We start from the raw sequence: 6769 nt of genomic DNA on the forward strand, positions 1-6769 counted from the left end.
TTCACTGATAATTGTATATATGTCGAGACCAGGTGAGTCAGTGCTAAAACGCGCTTCTACACTGTCCATTACCGGCGACACCCGACTCCAGCTCTGTCTTCGCTCTTAACACTACGTTTACTTTCAATGTTATAGTCGTATTCACCATTTTTTAATGACACAATAGTTCCAGGGTGTTTAAACAGCATAGGTTATTACAACATAACGCACTGGCATTTATTATTTATTTGGGCAACCTCAGTCTTCAGAAGAATAAAGCACCAATTCTATCCCACTCGCAATCAAACCACTGGACCACATGATCGATAGATCTTTTATGTCTGTCTGCGCTTGTTTGAAAACTATGACGCTCCCTCTAATAAATCCTCCCCAACCCATGCCGGCCTTCACTGCACCTTGGAGAGTGGGGCCTCTTTGACTTACCTTAAGTACGGTAGCTAACCTGACGTCTCTCTGTTGAGTTGCATCAGTCGGGGATAGAGATGATAGGTGATAGTTAGTTCACGCAAAGTGCAGCAGGTTCTGCCCAGAACCATATTTATTCCAATGATTATATGAAGTCGCGCCACAAAAAGTGAGATAAAAATCCATCGTCATTCAAGGAGCATATGATTGAAAGCAGACACCCCGACAAAACTGGAAGTGGAGCGCCCCCTAGTTGCATTCTGCTGGCTACTGAGCAATACATCCTGATTGCCTCCCCTGAGTTGGTGAGCACATAAAGTACCTCTCCCAATTACTTCTGCGAGTTACATTGAAGTGTTATAAATAAAACACTTTGCTACGCAAAAATCCCCTTTACTTCTTTACTTAAATTAAGTCTTTTTGTTTGTCATCCCAGCCCTCTAGGCAAACCTATGGGTATTTCTGGCTTAGTGTCGACCTCGTGTGCAAACACTGTTGCCCTCTCCTGGGGCCCATGCAGAATTCAGACGCAAAGATCGCTCCGATATGTAAGTTCAAATGTCACTAGAAATGTCCCAAAGACAACATAACCGGAGATGAAACAAACCAGCACCAACATGTCATTTTGTTCCAACCAATGTGATGCCCTCCAGAAAATGAACTACTCAGACTAACAACAGCAAGCCTGTTAAATTCCAAATGGAAATGTATTCAGGGCGGAAGACAACTGTTCTAGCCTTCTTCTGTGCCTCCTCCACTGCTTCTTTGTCCCCTTTAACAAAATGTGTAACTTTGTAACTCACTGCCTTTCAACTCCCCCCCCTCCGCTCTCACCTCTACCCACTTCCTCTGTGCAAGGGGAGGGAGCATGCATGAGCGAGCAGCCGAGTTCTTGTTTAACCCGCTCAGACAGCCTGAAGTTTGCACGCTGACATCACTGCACAGGCTGCAGACCTTATTTTACACACTGCAGAGAGACACACATTCTGGGGAGGATAAATGCCATTGTATCCCCCCACTTAAAATTGTGTAGTGGGTCTGTCCCACCTGTCCCCCCCATGTCCTACGCCCATGAGGACTCACTTTGCCAAACTATTGAGTTGTCTTAATTATTTGATGCATGAGTATGAATCTGCATCCCATCTATCTCGAGGGTACTGCTACTCATTTTAAAGGGCTGTTTGGTTGATAAACATGTCACACAGAGTCAGTGACTGTTCCTCCCCTGCGGCCTTGACAAAATAATTAAAGTCTTCAAGCCACTCAACACATCTGGGCCTTTTGTCGCTCTGCAGGACCAGTGTGAATGGGCGTGGCTTCCACAGTAAAGCAGCTTTGGATCTTGAGGCCATTACTGGGGGATGTGTCCTTGTCGCGTGGGTGAGCTTGGCCCACTCATGATGTGTGGGCTGTTTCCTGTGGGCTTTCTCTCTCCCCTGGTCAACTGGCGTACCTCTGTTTGAGTTTGTCTTCCTTCACAGTGTCTGGGGTCCTCAGGTCCCCGGATGGGTTCCTTTTGTTCTCCCTTTGTGCTTTGTGGCGTTTTTTTCTCCTGCTCTTTTCTGCTCTGTGGGCGGGCGTCGGGCCAAAATCGCCTTGTGCAGCACATTGGCAGGTTGTGCTGCATGTAGGGTGGCCAACTCTTCCGCTTTTCGCAGGATTGTCCCGCAATTAGGGACTCTGTCCCGCCGTTTGCAGAGTGGCTGTGCGGGACGCAGGTTGTCCCGACTTTCGACAGGACAACCTGAATCCATCACAGCCACTCTGCGCTTGTTCTTCTTCTTGCTGATAGATTTTTATCCCTCAGCTGTGATCTTTGGATACCGAGGCTTGAGCCTCATTACTCCACCTTCTCGGGTTGAGTATGTAGTCGTGGGTTTGCATTCTTCTTGGTCTGTGTGGTCTTGTCACAATAGAGCTGGTTTCACAGGGTCTTCGCAGTGATGGGCCGCAAGTAGCGGTCGAAGGGGTTTGCAGTGGTGGCAGTGAGTCTTCTGATCAGAGGGTTTGGGTTCTGATCCAGTCCTTGGCAGAAGTTCTTACTCAGCTTCGCTAGATGTTCGTCCAACATCTCGATGTCCAGGTCTCTGTGAAAGTCTGCTATCCTTGTGAAGATTGGAGCTCCAGACGATATCCGCAGGGCCTTGTTCTGGACTATCTGAAGGCTCTTCCGGTGTCACTCATGGCTCTGCAAATTGAAGTGGGCATTTAAACAGCACGGCACTGCCGTCTGCTGCTTTCTTTCCTGGCGCTCTGCAGCCCCGGCTCCTTTAGAGCCTGCAGTTTCAGCTGTAACGCTCGACACCTGGCTTTATTCAAACGCTAATGGTTTGTTCCTGGGTCGTGATGGTCATGTTTGCAGTTAAAAAACGTGACCATCACCCCCCAAGGACAAACCATTTGCATTTCAATTAAGCCTGGTGTCAGAGCGTTACAGCTCGACTTGCAGGCTCTAAAAGAGCCATTAAAAAAATGCAAATTAAAAAAGGGGCGGGCCAAACGTGAATGGCGTTGTGACGTCATTGCCGCCTTGTGGGCAACTGTCCCGCAAAATACTATCAAAGAGTTGGCCACCCTAGCTGCATGTCTTATGGGCCTGCGGTGTGCTTATTGCTGAGTTGAGGGATGGCGAGGTGAAATGGGAACAGCCCTCCCACTTTGCGACCGGCCGGCTGTTGCTGCAGTTATGTTCTGGGGGATCGCTGCTTCGGAGAAGGGATGGCGGTTGCTGTCGAAACTTGGTGGGGATCCGGTGCTTAAATCCGCAGGGTGGAGCCGGCAGGACCACCTCTCATATGGCTTCGAGGATACTATTCCTCACTTTGAACAAATGTGTTCGACACATTTTTCTTATGTTGAACTACTGTTTAATCCCTATATGCGAAAAATTGTGATTTAAAATTGTTTATTTGGACCAATTTGAATCCAGATGTTCCTGTGGGAGAACCTCTGAAACTCTACCTGGAGGGGTTCGACCTACTTTCATAGTGTAATATTGGGCCATTTTGAAAAGCATTTCTACGGCCAATGTTGGGTGTCAGTATAATAACCGTCTGTGTGCTTATTCTCCACTGTGAATTTCTTGCCCCAAATTTTAAAACGTGATTATTTCGCTGTCAACGACTAACGCTTACGGCTGCCAACTTTTCCCTTTTTTGGTTTATAAATATGGCACTGCTTTTCCCATTTGAACTCGGATCCTTTTGTGTCCCCCCCCGCCCCCCCGCTCGCTCAAAGCGACCTGGGATTGCGGGAAGAGAGATTTCCTGCAGTCTCCCTGGGTGTAGTTGCTTTATTTCCACTTACAGCCCGCCACGCGACTTTTTCCTCTCTCGGATCCTCCGAGAGCAGGCAATTCCAATAACGATCCAATTATGTGTATTACTGGCCCTTGCAGTCCATTATGGCAGCCCCAAATACACTACGCCAATCTGTCATCCATCTCTATTTACAGTGGCGGATTCAATTAGAAGCCAGAAGTCAGAGCCCATCCCCGCCTGCACAGGGTTCTAGCACCCTGAATAAGCACTGATAGCTCTGGAGTCCTCAGTACAGGATGCTAGGCACTCGAGGCCCAATTCTGGGGTTAGGAAGGGAGTCGAGGGTGCAGGGGGCGGGGGCTGGTAGTTGGCCTGCCTCGAACACTTTTTGATCCTGATGCATGCTCTCTACACCACCTGGAAAGTATTGTTTGATTATTGACGGGTGCCCCTTGAGGAGTGCTGCATACCCAGTGGCATTAAAAACCTGTTGCATAGGGTGACCAGACATCCTGGTTTTGCCGGTACTGTCCCTGTATTTTGGCCTTGGTCCCAGCGTCCCAAGAGTTTTTTTTAGCTTTAAAACCCTGTCCCAGGATTTGAGGGACGAGTAGCTACCATCCCAGTTTTTGCCAGGAACTGATATACAAATCCCAAAATCGGGGCTGGCGCTGCTCTCTTGGCTTACGTTTTACATCCCATTTCTTCCCCGGCTTTTCTCCTCCAATGAGAGTGCTGTGCCTGCAAAACACCCCATACTTTGCGTTGGAACGGTCCACCTGGATAGAAGTGGCACTGTAGTTTTTGTAGAGTCCTATTTGTGTTTTAGTCCATCGTTTGTGTTTATGTCCACTAAAACGGTAGTCCTTCTTCTATGTCTTTCACCCATCCCGGTTTTTTATTTCTGAAATCTGGTCACCCTACTGTTGCAGCCAATCAGGAAGCCTTCAGCACACAGTGGGAGCACTGGAGATCCTCATTATAGGGGGACATTATAATGCTACAAATACCGCTCAGTCTACACTGGAACCTCAGAGGATGGATTGCTAGCCCAAGACAGCTGATTACAGTGATCGATATGTAAAGAAAGAACTAAGGTACCCTGGCCTTGACTGGAACAGTGGACCAAAGGGCATAACTTACTGTTCTTCTGTTGGCAAAATTCAGTGGTTAAAACAGATTTGTTCAGAAGGCTGCTCTTATGTTACGTTATGTTATGTAGCTTTTATACCGTGCCAATCACCACCTGAGTGGGTACCACATCCGAGAAGCCAGCGTAGTGTGCCTCTTATTGAGGGGAGCCACATGGGGTGGAGTGGGAACCAAGAGAGGCCCTGGAAATAATGTTCAAAGTGCCCCATATTACACATTTTCAGCAAGCCCAACTATTTCATATGAGAATATTTGGAAATAAAATAGGTTAGCACACAAAAGGGCCCAGGGTGCAGAGGCCACAGTGAAATCTCCCGAGTTCCCTATATGCCAGTCCGTCTCTGGGGCCGAGATTATAGTCTGTTGAGGAACATGAAGTAAAAATGCCAAAAGCAAGGGGGGTGTGGAGGGAAGAGGGAGTAGGACAGGGTTGCAAAGAACTGAAAACTTTGTAAAGGATGAAAAGGTAGGGGGTCAGAGGGAATGCTAACTGAGAAAGAGGGAACATAAGATATCTTGAGGTAATGCACATTTTCCATTGATGGAAGTTATTAGCACCTTTCAAGGAAATACTGGATTATCTGAAGAATGGTTGGCGTGATGGACCTGAGAAGTGCTTAGGAAGAGTGGCGGCCTTGTTTAGGCACCCCCTGCAAACACAGGAATATGTGGGGTGCCAACCTATCTGTCAGAAGGGACAGAGCCATGGATGGGCTGTGCAAACAGGAGAATGTGGGGAGGAAGTGAAACCCACCATACAACAGCCATGTGTGCATGGCATCCCCATGAGGCTGACAATCTTCAAATTCCCACATGTTAACTTAATTTGTGAAATGTAATGTGAAAAAACCCCGGAACAGAGCTAGGTAGAGAATGCCGTTTGAGGAGACAAGAGAAGCAAAAGGAAATGCTCACCATCCTGAGCCAGCATCCAAATGCTGAATGACGTTTAGGCACGCTTGAAAAATGTAGCCCCTTTTTGTGAAACCTATTTTGGGTGTTGTGACGAATCCCAGGATGTCGTCCCTGTTTCCATAGGTGGGAGCCCCTTTCCATGAGGCCAGGGAGGTGAGGCCGCTAACCAATAGTCACCCTGGGGGTGGAACTCGGTGGGTGGATATCATGGGAAGGGAACCCCCTCTGTGGGACTGGGGTCGATTATTCTGGGAGAACACAGTACACTCAAAATACATCCACTCCCACCTCACTCCCATACCCTACCCGAACCCTATAGTCCCCCATACCTCCATATACGCCAATAAGGTAGAATACCTAGCCACCACAGACAGTACTGCGATGAGGAAGAGTAGGGACTACCTTTGTGAAGCATGTATAAAAACTGGGAGGAAGAAGATCACAAGAAACCCGCTTGGAAGTAAAACCACTAATACTGAGACAAAGAGGAGGCGCGGAGCAATGCAGCGTACTCCGCAGAACCAAATTGAGCGGTCCAGACAATGGGAGACCAGCCAACAAATACAGAGAATAAAAAGGGAAGAAGCACTTGGTAAGCCATCAGTCCCTCCCTGTAGAAACTGCAATTCAGAAGGACATTTGTCTTGAAATAGGGGAGAGAATGCTGGTTGGGACGTAAGAGTTGCTGCCGAGACGTCTTTAGTCCGTCCGCAGACTGACGAGAGAACTTACGAGAGAACCAGATAAGTGGGAGCAAGGTGAGAGCAAGTCATTTGACTGCCCAGGCATAGCAAAAGTCTCCAGACGCTCAGTCTCCTTGGCTGCAGAGTCACCACAGCATCTGCAGATCCTGCAAGGGAAGGTGACCGCAGGGGAGCAAACGAAGGCTCAGGAAAACAGAGAAACAGGGCCTTGGACCCATATGAAAACCAGGAAGACCTGGGAAGCAAGAGCAACATATATGAGACCTGGGGGAGGGGGAAGCCAGAAATACATGGTTAGGCACACGTATGAAACTCTGAGAGGCCCGGGAAGCC

This window comes from Ambystoma mexicanum, chromosome 12, assembly GCF_040938575.1.
Source record: "Ambystoma mexicanum isolate Mex_15411 chromosome 12, UKY_AmexF1_1, whole genome shotgun sequence".
In the NCBI taxonomy this organism is placed as follows: domain Eukaryota; kingdom Metazoa; phylum Chordata; class Amphibia; order Caudata; family Ambystomatidae; genus Ambystoma; species Ambystoma mexicanum.